The sequence below is a fragment of the Vulpes vulpes genome, chromosome 6 (assembly GCF_048418805.1).
Source record: "Vulpes vulpes isolate BD-2025 chromosome 6, VulVul3, whole genome shotgun sequence".
Lineage (NCBI taxonomy): Eukaryota > Metazoa > Chordata > Mammalia > Carnivora > Canidae > Vulpes > Vulpes vulpes.
Window position 1 is genome coordinate 38283110 of NC_132785.1, and position 17611 is coordinate 38300720.

The following is a 17611-nucleotide window of genomic DNA, read 5'->3' on the forward strand; positions in this document are numbered from 1 at the left end:
ACTCTATTTTATTTTTTTAAAGATTTTATTTATTCATGAGAAATATATATATATATATATAGAGAGAGAGAGAGAGAGAGGCAGAGACCAGGCAGAGGAAGAAGCAGGCTCCATGCAGGGACCCTGATGTGGGACTGGATCCCCAGACTCCAGGATCATGCCCTGGGCCGAAGGCAGGCGCTAAACTGCTGAGCCACCCAGGGATCCCCAACAAGCAACTTTATGCTAATGTTGCTTGCCTGTGAGATTTCTTATGCACTTAGCTTTCTTTCATTTTCTCTTGCCTCCCCTCCCTTCTCTCTGTTTGCCAGAGGGATTACAGAGGAGTTAATATATCTAGTACCCAATGCTGCACACAAAATAACAACGAGTTTAAATCTCAGGATGTGCCATTTCCCTGTAGAAATGTGGTCTGCTTGTCCTTTTCTTGAAATGCAACAATTTGACCTTCCCTCTCTTCTTCCTTTACATGCTGCATGACTGCCAATGCCTTTAATCACCTTTCCTTATATATTATTACATGAAGATTAAGATGTCTTTCATTTCATCAAAAGCACAGCCTATATCATATATTTATTTTCAGAATCATATGTGTGTGTGTGGGGGAATCCTATATTTTTATTCCTATTCTTTTATTCTTTTGAATGGGGAAATGCAACATTTTAGTGAGTCAAGCAGATAACTGCCTAATGACTTTTTCAGTAACTGATGCTCTTCCAAGCACTGTTCTAGCCCCAACAGAGGTTCTGTTGGAGTTTTACTTGTATCCTGATCCTCAATGGAAACTTTTTCCTAAATACCCTATTTATTCCTTCTTATTTCTAGTACTATGTCTGAAACATATCTTATGGTTTCAGGGTCCTTAATAGTTTTCATTCCCTTTTCACTTGCAGATTTTCATGTCCTTGGGTCTCATTGTAAGTATAACCTTGGATTTTCTTGCAGTAGTACACTGTAGAGAACTTTAGTTCTGCTTTACCCATCAAATAAGATAGGGAGTGAGTTTTAGGTTCTTCTGAAGAGAATTGATTCTTCTTACTTTATTAGTATTTGATCCTTCAGTCGCTTCTTCAACCTGGACTCGTTCAATTTATATCCATCCAGCAATTTTTTAAAATTATCTAAATTTGAAATTAAACCTTACCAATCTTTTAGGATAATCACTTAAGAAGTCTCTTTATTTAAATTACTTTTTGATGGAGTGGTTATGTGTTGTACAAAAATTGTTCAAATTTCTCTATATAATTTAGGTCACTTGTTTAAACTTTTGACTTTTTTCTTTTGCCTCATATTTTCTAATTCTTTGTATATCTATTACTATATTCTGAATATTATCAGTATACCCAGCCAATAGAACTCTATCCTCTTCAGTTTACCCTCTGATTTTAGTCAATATCACCTCACTAAATATTTTCTAGATAGCTATTGTTTTGTCTTAAAGCATTAGCTGCAAAGTTTTATGTAAAAGAAAAATACCTAATGACCACCAGGATTTAAATCATGCAGTAGAGTCTCCACAGAACACAGTAATTTCAACCACATCTGTCTTACATTCTTTTCACAGACCTTCTGGTATTCTTTTGCCAACTCAGTTATTCTTTCAACACCATCACCCTTTTTTGTTGATGCATTTAATTTGATATGTAATTTTTTAAGATGAATTTATTTCCTTTTTTGGTTAACCCTATAGGTTTTCTGTATTAGGGGCTTCAAGTCAGCTTCTAAATATACATTTTCTTCTTGGGAATCATCGTGTATATAAATCTGGTTTTAATTTCATTTGTTGAGTGAATTAGAAGTTCCTTTATTACAACAAGTAATTGTAATAGATTAAAACAATGCTTTATAAGCCAATAACCATTAAAATTACTGCATTGTTCTTTATTCCTTCTCAAAAGAAATAACATTTTCTCATGAACCTAATATTTCTCATAAACAGAAGGTGACTAGAAGCCATTGTTTACTAAATTCTGCATTCCAAGTTTGGGATATAATAGTTTCTCAGATGTCACAGTGAAGTTTAAATAACACTGGCTTTTCGATGTCATGATCTAACACCTCTATGCTTCCCAATTCATTGCCACTCATCACTTCTTTCCTAACCCCAAACAATTGCACCTTGGGAAAAGATAATTTCCCATTCACTCTGTACTACCTGGAAGGTTAAAGAGCAATGATCAAGTCCACAACATTAAGTGACATTCTGTCATGTTAGGTTTGTCAAGTTTCCCATAAACTTACTTGCTCCAACTCTCAAGCACATATTTCATCAACACTGATCTTTTAAAAACATTCAATCCCATAGCTCCTACAATACCCATAAACCTTTATGAGTGATAGAACAAGAATGTTCACTGCTTGTTGATGAATATGATATTCCAGTAGAGTCATTATATGATGAGTCTATACAAATAGTGCTTTATATTCTTCTCAAGCAGGTTTTCTGACATGGGGTGTCTCCTAGAACATAGCTCTCCCTACTGTCCTATTTACAGCTTTTTTTTTTTTTTTAAGACCATGATGAGCTTCAATAATGTTATCTCAGCCTCGCTCGATAGAGCAAGGCCAGTGCCCAACATCCCTAAGAACACTAGAAGCACAGGAAGCAGGGTTGATTAAAAACGTCATATATATTGTTGACGTTATATTTATGGCATTATACAATCTAGAAATATGGTATGAATCAAAAGGTACTATAATGAGCCATAAGTTTCTCAACGGTATATATTTCAGCCACCTCTCCCCCAATTTATCTGTTTGAAGAAGATACCTTAACCTTCTTGTTAAAGTCCTTTGTGGTAACTTCAAAGGATAGTTATCTATAATGTCATGACCCATCTCTCTTGAAACTGTCGAAGTATTATTTTAATTTTCTTAGAAAAAATTCTATCCACATTCACATTTGACATATTCAGAGAAGGATACTAATCTAAGAAACTTAGACCAGTCCTTTTCAATATTTGAAGAAATGAAGTACAGTTTACTTTCTTCACACCTAAGAAACTGTCTTAAAAGTGTGATATCTTGATTATTGAAATACACAATTCAGTTAACTCTACTGTTCGGTAACCAACACCCTATTCAATATGTCGATAGTACTTTTCCAGGGTGTTGGAGAAAAACAGCCAGAAATCTAAACATAGATCTACAAACTGCATAGCAATAATAATTGTAATCAACAAGTCATAAATTGAGTCCTCAGGTTTTGCTATGTCTCTACTTTTCTCCAGATTATTCAGAGGTAGAGTTGGAAATATGTGTATATCAGCAGGAATCCAATATTTTTCCAAGAAAACAGTGTGTATTTCTTACAATTTATACCTTTAGTGAGTGTAAGATCCAAAAGAGAGCTTGTGGTATTATTCTTTTGCCCTGATTGGCTCAGTGGAAATAACATATTTACGTCTTGCTCAGGACTTGATAAACTTGTCTGAACACTTTTTGCCACTTATGCAATCTTCCTTTATTTCCATTCGTTACTTATTTTGATGATAAATTGACTTAGGGTAGTTTTAGTCATGTTTCTTGTGCTTAGTTCTCTGTACTTCTTACACATGTGGTTTAATACTATTTTTACAAATTCGGAAAATACTCCACAATCATATTTTCAATTTTTTCTTCTACTTTTCCTCCTTTGAGAATTCCAGTTACCATATATTAGGCATCTTAAAGTTCTTTCACAATCCACTGATGTTCTGTTCATTTTTATTTTTTTGGCCTCTTTTCCCTTTTTGATTTATTTTGGTTACATTCTACTTCTTTGTTTCAAATTAATTAAACTTTTTTTAAATTTATTTATCCTATCTATATTCAATGGTATAGATCTGTATCTTCTATATCTATCTATAAATGGATATCTATCTATCTATCTATCTATCTATCTATCTATCTATCTATCTCAGGCATCTAATATATATTAGCTAATATATATACATATATTAGTATATATATAGTATATGTCTCAAGAAGTATATGTATTTAGTATATACGTATAGTAAATATCTCAAGTAGTATATGTATTTGATTGGATAGATCTATATCTATATTTATCTATATATAATCCCATCTAATATTTGTATATGATCTAATCTATCTCATCTAATATATATCTCAGGCATCATCATCGTCATCTGTAGAAGTCTGGTTTAATATATGTGTATGTGTATATATATATCTCCTCTTTCTATGTGACACAGTCCTTATTCTAGCTTATTAACCATGGGGAATACAGTCAGAAACTTTTAATATCTTTGTTGGCTAATTTTAACATCAGTTCTGGTTAGTTTTGAGAAACTGATTTTTCTCATGGATGGTATGTATGACTGCTAAGTTTTATTAATGCCAAACATTGTGAATATTACTTTATTGGATGCTATTACCTTAATATTTGTATTACCATAAATATTCTTCATTTTTTTCCTAGAATGCAGTTTAAGTAACATGAAAACAGGTGTTTTTCCACATTGAGGCTTGCTGTTAAACTTTGTCAGGCAATACTTAAGAAGGATTTATTCTAGACTAGATCTAAATATTCTACCTAATGTGCCTTGAATTATGTGGCATTCTACTTTGGCTGATAGGAGCAGGTGCTGTTCACAGTCTTTTGTGAGTATAAGCAATATTTCTTTAATGATTTTAGGTATTCATCCTCTGGCGTTGGTCAGTTTCCTCACATGCCTGTGTAATAAGTACTCTCCTGAATTCTTGAGGCTGATCGTCTATGGATCTCCAGAGTCCTTACTCTCTGCAGTTTCCTCTCATTATTACTAATCCTTGTGAACTTTAGACACCTTCGTCACTCCAGACTCATCACTTCCCTTGTTTGGGACTCTACTGGTACCCCCTGGTTTCACCCTCCTGTACTGTGGCCAACAGACTCTCCCAAAACATTAGTCTATGTGGAATCATAGGGCTCATTTAATTTTTTTCACTGCACTTTGTTAAGCAGGCACCAATGCCATGAAAACTGTAGTGTCATATATTTTGCCAAGGCTTTTCTGTATTTCAGGCAAGATAGTAAATCCAGTCCCTCTTGTTATATTTTGGCCTGAAGTAGTGCTTTAAATCCTTTAAACCTATTGCCTTAGAGTAACAAAACATAACATTTATGTTTTAATGTTTTATGTGCTTCTACTCTGGAGTTGAAGAAGGATAGCCTAGCCAAGCCGATGCAGCAAAAAGCTAAATTGTTAGACTTCTGTGCTGTATATATATATTTTTCTCTTGTTTGAAATTAACAGTTGAAATCACAGCTGTCTCTATGGTCTGACATTAAAAGTATTGGATCTATCTTGCATATCATACAGTTCAGAAGTCTTTAGGATAAAAATCAGTGTGTATTATGTATCATCACATTGATTTATACAGGGGACATTGCATGGACTTCAATGATACAATGTTCAGTGATAAAATGTTCCTTATTTTGGTCTAGTGTTTTAAAAAAATATGCTTTAACAAAATTCTTAGGAGTGTCTTTAAGCAATATAGGTGTTGCAGTAACTGGATTTTATAATGTCACTCCACAAATGATAAAATAAATTCTTTAAAATTGAAAAAAATTATTCAATTTTAAACATACTAGATGTCTATATATTCTCTTTTTTATTTTTAAAGATTTATTTATTTGTTATTTAAGAGAAAGAGAGGAAGTGAGGGGGATTGGGGAGAGGGAGGAAAAAAAATTCCCAAGCAGACTACCCACTGAGTGCGGAGCCAAACACAGGGTTCTGTCTCCATCCTGAGATCATGATCTGAGCAAAAATCATGAGTCAAATGTTCAACCAACTGAGCCACCCAGGCACCTCAGCTATCTATAATCTATCAATATTTTATTTGTACCCAATGCCTGAAAACAATCTTAACCTGAGCATCATTTATTTTTCTTTTTAAACCAAATTATGCATAAGAGCAAAATGAATATGCTTTATACAAGTTAAGATATTAAAGAAAACAAAAGAAAGTGGTTTCCATAAGCATGATTTAAAATGTACTTGAAATTATCATTGATATAATTTTTGGAATTAAGTAGAACTCTGCACAAGAGTTGATAAATAATGAGTTCATTACCATTTCAAAAAGAAACAACTCTTGATACAGCCAAATTGTAAAAAGACAGCCTCATGCTGACAAAGATGTTTTACACAGTGCATCGTTTCTTATCATTAGAATCAAATGAGCACAGTTGGTGAGTGGCACAGTTTATTCTTTAATTTCTGAGTTTCCATTAGAAATAGTATAAAGAGAGTACTGAAAGGAAATGTTCATGGAATGTGCTCTTATAAATAATGGAATGAATTTATTATCTTTTTTCTAAATCTTCACACTTACTGTTTCAAATGTACTAAATCAATTTCTTAATTGACTAGTCTACATTATTTATTACTTAAAATGTTATTGGCTATTTACATAGTAAGCATTGAGGATACAGATTGAATCACAGCTCCAATTTTGGGGAGTTCATTATATTTTTGAGATAAAGATACATAAATAACTGAGACACAGTACAATAACTGTCATAACATACATGTCTGCAAAGGGTAATGGGAAATAGATGAGTGAACCATAAATTCATCCCAGAGTGATGGTGCTTGTTTGTTAAATCCTTAAAATTCTTTAGCCAATTTCACTTCCTTATATACAGGTTGCATGAAGTTAAACAAGTTTGCCCTAGCTAATATTCAGCTGTGTAACAAAAAAGAGTAACTTTAGCATCTTTTTAGGTGCACTTTTTGGTGTCTATGAAAGGTGAATATTAAATATAATAAAGCAATCTAATATAGAAACTTGGTAAATATGTGGAAATAAAGTTATGCAAAGTTGTGTGTTAGAGACTTTTTAGGGGGCTTTTAAAATATGTTATTAAAGTAATAAATTCTGCAAGGAATATTACTGTTATAAATATATTTGCTGCATTTCTTCTGAGATAATTTTCTTTTCATTATTGTAGTGTAAATCGGAGCTATTTATGCCATTCAAAAAGACCAATATAATAAAAAGCATGTAAATTAGGTCTTTTATTTGATATTGTACCATTATTTTATATGTACCACTTTATATACCAGCTAATCCAGGATACTAAGCTTCTCTCTCTCTCTCTCTCTCTCTCTCTCTCTCTCTCTCTCTCACACACACACACACATTATGTTCTATGCTCATTACGTTCATCTATGTGACTTAAATCACTGCAGAATAATTAAGATATGAGCCAAAGTACTCATCCTGAAAAATGGCCAAATTACTTGTATTTGAATATGTTGATGCTTTTGAGCAATTCACAGAATATCTAAGAAAATAATTAATTCAACCAAAGAACAGCAAGTAATGTAGGGAAACTGGGTATAGCTTGCACAGCATATTCTTTTTGATCTAACCTACAAATCTCTGGGAAATAAAAATGTGACGGAGTCAAGCTGCCAATGCGAGTCTAGTGCTCTGCCTTCCCCTGTGCCTTGGCTTCTTTCATGTCAACCCATGTTCTGAGACATCCTGCTCTTTACTTTCCTACTATGCTGTGTATACAAACCCAGAAGCCATGGGCTGTCTGTGAAAAAGATTCCCTTATTATCACTTTTTCACTCTTTTCGTGAGAACAAACTCCTTACCTGGAATAATCACATGTATCAGCGGAGGTCTCTTTATGCCAGTAATGGAGTTCAGGTAGTTTATGCTTTAGATATGCTACAGGAGCAACATGTTTTGTTTTGTTTTCTAATTTATAAGAAAATGAGAGAATGGAGAAAGAAAGTGTAAAACAATGTGAAATAAAAAGGAGCAAAGACAAAAATATGAAACAAAATCAGCTCCTACTGTCTTCTCAATTGGCTTAAATAGAATCTAATCCTCTACATTATTTTTTCACATTTGTTAAAATATTATCTACTTATTTATTCTCACAAAATGTGAGCTATTTGCCTCTCTGCTTATTGCAAAATAAATCTAAATTTCTTATGATATGATGACAATAGCTGATAGTTAATGAAAAATTACATTTACATTGAGGAAAATAATTTATAAGCATTGCTCAATTGAAACCTTAAAAAATAGAGAAAAACATATGGAAGGGGTAGGTATTATATTATCAATGAAGAAATTGAAGATCAGAAAATCAAAACACCTGGCACATCAGAAATAGAATACAATGTAGACCTTGGTTATAATCTAGTACTACTGAATAGCTGTGTTCCAAATTTTATTTATGTACATATAAACATTTATATATACATTCATAACATATATACTTATTATATTTATGCACCTTTATATGTACATATTATAAACATTATATAGACATGTTTACTGCTGAATACTACATTGTCACATGTAAGTACATGTCACTGCTAAATACTACATGTCACAAATTTATATGGTTTCCAATTGTTATAAATTAAGAATCCATATGGTCACACATAATTGTTAGGAATAGTTTATGGCACTTATTATATATTAAGCACTAATATAACTTTATGACATCAAGGGCGAATAAAATAGACAACAAATTAATCTCCAGCATATGGTTCAGCAAGGAAAGAGTCACAAATTTGTTAATTTGCCAAAAGTCAGATGAGTAGTGTAAAATGTAACAAATGCCTTTATTACAAGTTTGGTATAACCACAGCATTCAGTGAAGGGATACTTAGAAGTACTAAAATTTCAAGTGAAATTAAATCAAGAGAATTGGTAAATTGAAAAGGAAAGAAAAGAAAAAGCATTTCAGAGTGGGGGAAAAGTGCAATTATTTTAGAGCTGGAGAGAGTGTAATTTGTGAGGAATCAGATGTCCAGTGTGCTTAGGACTGAGAAACTAAGTACACATTTTGTTTACTAAAAAAAAAAGATTTAAGTTTAGTACATAACATATTGAAATGTCTCTAATTAAGAAACAAAAGAAATGTTTGAATTTTTTTTATTTTGAAAGTAGAATATTTTTTAATTTTTAAAACTTTAATTCCAGTAATTAACACATAGTGTTATATTAGTTTCATATATACCAAATAGTGTGATTTGACAATTCCATACATTACTCAGTACTCTTAAGTATACTTTTTTTTTAAAGAGAGATGGAGGGTGGGGGACGAGGAGGGGGAGAAGGAGAGAAAGCATCCAAGCTGGATCTATGCCCAGCAAAGAGCTCAGTCCGGGGTTTGATCTCACAACCATGAGATTGTGACTTGAGCTGAAATCAAGAGTCAGATGCTTAACCAACAGAGTCACTCAGGTAGCCCCATAAGTATACTCTTAATCCCCTCCACCTATTTCACTAATGCCCCACTGGTACCCGTCAGTTTGTTCTCTATAGTTAAGAGTTTATTTTTTGGTTTGTCTTTTTTTTTCCTTTGCTTATATTGTTATATTCCATAACAGTGGAATATAACCATTGGGTTGTATTATATAGTATTTGTCTTTTCTGACTGACTTGTTTCACTTAGCATTATACTTCCTAGATCTATCCATGTTGTTGCAAAGAGCAAGATTTCATCCTTATTTATGGCTGAATACTATTCCTGTGTGTGTGTGTGTGTGTGTGTGTGTGTGTTATATTTCATAGTCTGTCTTATCCACTTATCTATCAATGGATACTTGGGCTGCTTCCATAATTTGGCTATTGTAAATAATGCTGCAATAATCATAGGAGTGTATTTATCTTTTCAAATTAGTGTTTTTGTATTCTTGGGGTAAATGCCTAATAGTGGAAATATTGGATCATAGAGTAATTGTACTTTTAATTTTTTGAAGAATTTCCATACTATTTTCCATAGTGGCTACACCAGTTTGGTGCAGGGAATCCACCACTAGGATATGAGGGTTCATTTTTCTCCACCTCCACATTAACACTTATGTTTCAGGTGTTTTTTAATTTCAGCCATTCTGACAGGTGTGAAGTGATCTCACTGTGGTTTTGATTTGCAATCCCTTGAGGATGAGTGGTGTTGAGCATATTTTCATGTGTCTATTGACCATTTATATATCTTCTTTGGAAAAATGTCTATTCATGTCTTCTGCCTATTTTTAACTTGGTTATTTTGGGGGGTGATGAGTTGTAGAAGTTCTTTACATATTTTGGACACTAACTCTTTATTGGATATGTCATTTGCAAATATTATCTGCCCTTCAGTAGTTTGTCTTTTATTTTTGGCATTTGTTTCCTTAGGGTGCAGAAGGTTTTAGTTTTTGTGTAGTCCTAATAGTTTATTTTTTGCAGAATATTTTATTTTTAATATTTTACTTATTTGAGAGACAGAGAAAGAGAATGAGAGCACATGAGTAGGCAGGGGAGGTGCAGAGGGAAAGGGATAAGCAGACTCTCAGCTGAGTGGGGAACCTGACAGTGTGAGGCTTAATTCCAGGACAAAAACAGATGCTTAACCAATTGAACCTGACACCTGACACCCTGAGAGCAGAATATTTTAAATTTGGATAATATTTTTTTTCTTTTCATTACTTTTTATTGAAGTATAATTAACATAGAATGTTATATTAGTTTTAAAAATTATTTTATATTTAGTGTACAAAATACTGATTCAACATTCTGTGCAATACTTGGTGCTCACCACAGTAAGTATAGTTCCATCAGACCTCATATAACATTATGAAAATAATATTGATTGCATTCCCCATGTTGTATTTTTTTATCTCCATACAAAAAGAATTTTGTACCTCTTAATCCCTTTTATCCATTTTACCCTACACATATCCACCTGTCTTCTGGAAACCACAAGTTGTTTTCTGTATTTAATAATCTATTTTTTGGTTTGTTTGTTCATTTGCTTTTTATTTTTATTTTTTAAAGATTTATTTATTTACTTTAGGGGAGTGTGGGAAGGGATGGAGAGGAAGGGAGAAAGAGAATCTCAAGCAGACTCCCCACTGAGCACAGGGCCAGATGCAGGGCTCAGTCTCAGGACCTTGTGATCATGGCCTGAACCAAAACCAAGAGTTGGATCCTTAACCAACTGAGCCACCAGGTGCCCCTCATTTGTTTTGTAAGATTTCGCATAAAAGTGAAACCATATATTTGTCTTTATCTACCTCACTCTTTGAACTTAGCATAATACCTTCTAGGTCCATCTGTGTTGTCACAAATGGTAAGATTGTATTCTTTTTATGGCTGAGTAACACTATACTGTGTATATATACTACATCTTCTTTATCCATTCATCCATTGATGGGCGCATGGACTGTTTCCATATCTTGGCTATTGTAAATAATACTACAATAAACACAGGGGTGCATATAACCTTTTGAATTAGTGCTTTTTTTGAGGGGGGGAATAAGTGCACAGAAATGAAATAACTAGATCATATAAAAATTCTGTTTTTATTTTTTATTTATTTTTTTTAATTAATTTTTATTGGTGTTCAATTTACCAACATACAGAAAAACACCCAGTGCTCATCCCGTCAAGTGTCCACCTCAGTGCCCGTCACCCATTCCCCTCCAACACCCGCCCTCCTCCCCCCTTCCACCACCCCTAGTTCGTTTCCCCGAGTTAGGAGTCTTTATGTTCTGTCTCCCTTCCTGATATTTCCCAACATTTCTTCTCCCTTCCCTTATATTCCCTTTCACTATTATTTATATTCCCCAAATGAATGAGAACATACACTGTTTGTCCTTCTCCAATTGACTTATTTCACTCAGCATAATACCCTCCAGTTCCATCCACGTTGAAGCAAATGGTGGGTATTTGTCGTTTCTAATTGCTGAGTAATATTCCATTGTATACATAAACCACATCTTCTTTATCCATTCATCTTTCGATGGATACCGAGGCTCCTTCCACAGTTTGGCTATTGTGGCCATTGCTGATAGAAACATTGGGGTGCAGGTGTCCCGACGTTTCATTGCATCTGAATCTTTGGGGTAAATCCCCAACAGTGCAATTGCTGGGTCGTAGGGCAGGTCTATTTTTAACTCTTTGAGGAACCTCCACACAGTTTTCCAGAGTGGCTGCACCAGTTCACATTCCCACCAACAGTGTAAGAGGGTTCCCTTTTCTCCGCATCCTCTCCAACATTTGTTGTTTCCTGCCTTGTTAATTTTCCCCATTCTCACTGGGGTGAGGTGGTATCTCATTGTGGTTTTGATTTGTATTTCCCTGATGGCAAGTGATGCAGAGCATTTTCTCATGTGCATGTTGGCCATGTCTATGTCTTCCTCGGTGAGATTTCTCTTCATGTCTTTTGCCCATTTCATGATTGGATTGTTTCTTTCTTTGGTGTTGAGTTTAATAAGTTCTTTATAGATTTTGGAAACTAGCCCTTTATCTGATATGTCGTTTGCAAATATCTTCTCCCACTCTGTAGGTTGTCATTTAGTTTTGTTGACTGTATCCTTTGCTGTGCAAAAGCTTCTTATCTTGATGAAGTCCTAATGGTTCATTTTTGCTTTGGTTTCTTTTGCCTTTGTGGATGTATCTTGCAAGAAGTTACTGTGGCCGAGTTCAAAAAGGGTGTTGCCTGTGTTCTCTTCTATGATTTTGATGGACTCTTGTCTCACATTTAGATCTCTCATCCATTTTGAGTTTATCTTTGTGTATGGTGAAAGAGAGTGGTCCAGTTTCATTCTTCTGCATGTGGATGTCCAATTTTCCCAGCACCATTTATTGAAGAGACTGTCTTTCTTCCAGTGGATAGTCTTTCCTCCTTTATCGAATATTAGATGACCATACATTTCAGGGTCCACTTCTAGGTTCTCTATTCTGTTCCATTGATCTATGTGTCTGTTTTTGTGCCAGTACCACACTGTCTTGATGACCACAGCTTTGTAGTACAACCTGAAATCTGGCATTGTGATGCCCCCAGCTATGGTTTTCTTTTTTAAAATTCCCCTGGCTACTCGGGGTCTTTTCTGATTACACACAAATCTTAAAATAATTTATTCTAACTCTCTGAAGAAAGTCCATGGTATTTTGATAGGGATTGCATTAAACGTGTAAATTGCCCTGGGTAACAGTGACATTTTCACAATATTAATTCTGCCAATCCAGGAGCATGGAATATTTTTCCATCTCTTTGTGTCTTCCTCAATTTCTTTCAGAAGTGTTCTATAGTTTTAAGGGTATAGATCCTTCACCTCTTTGGTTAGGTTTATTCCTAGGTATCTTATGCTTTTGGGTGCAATTGTAAATGGGATTGACTCCTTAATTTCTCTTTCTTCAGTCTCATTGTTAGTGTATAGAAATGCCATTGATTTCTGGGCATTGATTTTGTATCCTGCCACGCTACCAAATTGCTGTATGAGTTCTAGCAATCTTGGGGTGGAGGCTTTTGGGTTTTCTATGTAGAGTATCATGTCATCGGCGAAGAGGGAGAGTTTGACTTCTTCTTTGCCAATTTGAATGCCTTTAATGTCTTTTTGTTGTCTGATTGCTGAGGCGAGGACTTCCAGAACTATGTTGAACAACAGTGGTGAGAGTGGACATCCCTGTCTTGTTCCTGATCTTAGGGGAAAGGCTCACAGTGCTTCCCCATTGAGAATGATACTTGCTGTGGGCTTTTCGTAAATGGCTTTTAAGATGTCGAGGAAAGTTCCCTCTATCCCAACACTCTGAAAGGTTTTGATCAGGAATGGATGCTGTATTTTGTCAAATGCTTTCTCTGCATCTAATGAGAGGATCATATGGTTCTTGGTTTTTCTCTTCCTGATATGATGAATCACATTGATGGTTTTATGGGTGTTGAACCAGCCTTGTGTCCCGGAGATAAATCCTAGTTGGTCATGGTGAATAATTTTCTTAATGTGTTGTTGGATCCTATTGGCTAGTATCTGTTGAGAATTTTTGCATCCATGTGCATCAGGGATATTGGTCTGTAATTCTCCTTTTTGGTGGGGTCTTTGTCTGGTTTCAGAATTAAGGTGATGCTGGCCTCATAGAATGAATTTGGAAGTACTCCATCTCTTTCTATCTTTCCAAACAGCTTTAGTAGAATAGGTATGATTTCTTCTTTAAACGTTTGATAGAATTCCCCTGGGAAGCCATCTGGCCCTGGACTCTTGTGTCTCGGGAGGTTTTTGATGACTGCTTCAATTTCCTCCCTGGTTATTGGCCTGTTCAGGTTTTCTATTTCTTCCTGCTCCAGTTTTGGTAGTTTGTTGCTTTCCAGGAATGCATCCATTTCTTCTAGATTTCCTAATTTATTGGCGTACAGCTGTTCATAATATGTTTTTAGAATCGTTTGCATTTCCTTGGTGTTGGTAGTGATCTCTCCTTTCTCATTCATGATTTTATTAATTTGAGTCTTCTCTCTCTTCTTTTTAATAAGGTTGGCTAATGGTTTATCTATCTTATTAATTCTTTCAAAGAACCAACTCCTGGTTCTGTTGATCTGTTCCACAGTTCTTTTGGTCTCGATATCATTTAGTTCTGCTCGAATTTTAATTAACTGTCTTCTTCTCCTGGGGGTGGGGTCTATTTGTTGCTTTTTCTCTAGTTCCTTTATGTGTAAGGTGAGCTTTTGAATTTGAGTTCTTTCCAGTTTTTGAATGGATGCTTGTATTGTGATGTATTTCCCCCTCAGTACTGCTTTTGCTGCGTCCCAAAGATTTTGAACGGTTGTATCTTCATTCTCATTAGTTTCCATGAATCTTCTCAATTCTTCCTTAATTTCCTGGTTGACCTTTTCATCTTTTAGCAGGATGGTCCTTAACCTCCACGTGTTTGTGGTCCCTCCAAACTTCTTGTTGTGATTAAGTTCTAATTTCAAGGCATTATGGTCTGAGAATATACAGGGGACTATCCCGATCTTTTGGTATCGGTTCAGACCCGATTTGTGACCCAGTATGTGGTCTATTCTGGAGAAAGTTCCATGTGCACTTGAGAAGAATGTGTATTCAGTTGAGTTTGGATGTAAAGTTCTGTAGATATCTGTGAAATCCATCTGGTCGAGTGTATCATTTAAAGCTCTCATTTCTTTGGAGATGTTGTGCTTAGAAGACCTATCTAGTATAGAGAGAGCTAGATTGAAGTCACCAAGTATAAGTGTATTATTATCAAAGTATTTCTTCAGTTTGGTTATTAATTGGTTTAAATATTTGGCAGCTCCCACATTCGGGGCATATATATTGAGGATTGTTAAGTCCTCTTGTTGGATAGATCCTTTGAGTATGAGATAGTGTCCCTCTTCATCTCTCACTATAGTCTTCGGGGTAAATTTTAATTTATCTGATATAAGGATGGCTACCCCTGCTTTCTTTTGAGGCCCATTTGAATGGTAAATGGTTCTCCAACCTTTTATTTTCAGGTTGTATGTGTCCTTCTGTCTAAAATGAGTCTCTTGTAGACAGCAAATAGATGGGTCCTGCTTTTTTATCCAGTCTGAAACTCTGCGCCTTTTGATGGGGTCACTAAGCCCGTTCACGTTCAGAGTTACTATTGATAGATATGAGTTTAGTGTCATCATATCTATTCAGTCCTTGTTTTTGTGGATTGTTCCACTGAACTTCTTCTTAAAGGGGAATTTTAAGAGTCCCCCTTAAAATTTCTTGCAGAGCTGGTTTGGAGGTCACATATTCTTTCAGTTCCTGCCTGTCTTGGAAGCTCTTTATCTCTCCTTCCATTTTGAATGAGAGCCTTGCTGGATAGAGTATTCTTGGTTGCATGTTCTTCTCATTTAGGACCCTGAATATATCCTGCCAGCCCTTTCTGGCCTGCCAGGTCCCTGTGGAGAGGTCTGCTGTTACCCTAATATTTCTCCCCATAAAAGTCAGGGACTTTTTTTCTCTTGCTGCTTTAAGGATCTTCTCCTTATCTTTGGAATTTGCAAGCTTCACTATTAAATGTCGAGGTGTTGATCGGTTTTTGTTGATTTTAGGGGGGGATCTCTCTATTTCCTGGATCTGAATGCGTGTTTCCCTTCCCAGATTAGGAAAGTTTTCAGCTAGGATTTGTTCAAATACATATTCTGGCCCTCTGTCCCTTTCGGCGCCCTCGGGAACCCCAATTAAACGTAGGTTTTTCTTCCTCAGGCTGTCATTTATTTCCCTTAATCTATCCTCATGGTCTTTTAATTGCCTGTCTCTTTTTTCCTCAGTTTCCCTCTTTGCCATCAACTTGTCTTCTATGTCACTCACTCGTTCTTCCACCTCGTCAAGCCTCGTCGTTAGGACTTCTAGCTTGGATTGCATCTCATTTAATTGATTTTTTAATTTCTGCCTGATTGGATCTAAATTCTGCAGTCATGAAGTCTCTTGAGTCCTTTATGGTTTTTTCTAGAGCCACCAATAGCTGTATAATAGTGCTTCTGAATTGGCTTTCTGACATTGAATTGTAATCCAGATTTTGTAACTCTGTGGGAGAGAGGACTGTTTCTGATTCTTTCTTTTGAGGTTAGGTTTTCCTTCTAGTCATTTTGCTCAGTGCAGAGTGGCCAAAAACAAGTTGTATTGGGAAAAGGAGAAAAAGAGAGAAGGAAAGAAAAGAGAAAAAGAAAAAAGAGAAAGAAGAAAAAAAAGGGGGGGGGAAAGAGAAGAAAGAGAGAAAGAAAAAGAAAGAAAGGAGAAAAAAAAAGGGTGGGGTGGGGGAAGCAATCCGAAATCAAGAAGAAAGAAAGAAAAAAAAGCACAAAACAAAACAAAACAAACAAACAAACAAAAAAAACCATGGGGGAGTATCTTCCGATTCTGTATATTTTAAGTCCCTTGACTTCCCTTGGAACTGGTCCGTGTCTCTGGTCTTCTGGGGGAGGGGCCTGCTGTGCTGATTCTCAGGTGTTAGCACTTGGGGGAGCTGCTCTGCCCCTGCCTGGTGCAGGGCTCAGTGGGGGTTGTTTACCCCGTGAGTCCCCAGGAGGAACAGCCCCAGTGGCGGGGCCAGCTCTGCAGCCGTGGAGTCAGCTCCCGCAGTAGCTCCGGGGCTCTCCGTCTGCAGGGTCTGGAGGCTCCAGGGCAGGCCCCTGATCTGCTCAGCTCGGGGCAGGAGCGTCCTTGCTGTCCTGGGCCCTCCCGGCCTCTGCCTGTCCCGGGGGAGGCCGGATCCTGGGCTGTGTCCCGGCGCCCTGTGCTCCGGGGCCTGCGCTGTTGGATTCGCGCTCCCGCCCCGCAGCCCCCTCCGCGGAGCCGTCGCCCGAGCCCCTCCGAGCTGCTCCGGGTCCCGCCGAGCGCTGCAGCCCTTAGGGAGCTCGGCGCATCTCCCGGGGCGCAGTTCCTCTGTTACTGTCCCAGGGAGCCCGAGGGCATCCCCGCCTCCTGGTCCTGCTCCAATTCCCCGGGAGCCCCTTTCCGCGGGGAAGGTCGGTGCAGCTCCTGCTCCTCCGGGACGGGGCTCTCCTGTCCTGGGGACACTCGCCCCGGCCTCAGCCCGGCTCCTCGCGGGCCCCTCCCCCTTGGAGGCCTTTTGTGTCTTTATTTCTTTTTCCCCGTCTTCCTACCTTGATAGAAGCGCGAACTCTTCTCACTGTAGCGTTCCAGCTGGTCTCTCTTTAAATCTCAGGCCGAATTCGTAGATTTTCAGGATGATTTGAATGTTTTCTAGGTAATTTGTTGAGGACAGGTCACTTGGAGACCCTGCTCTTCCGCCATCTTGCCCCTCCCCCAAAAAATTCTGTTTTTAATTTTTTGAGAAACTTCAATACTATTTTCCATAGTGGTGTCACCAATTTACATTTCCACCACCAATGTAT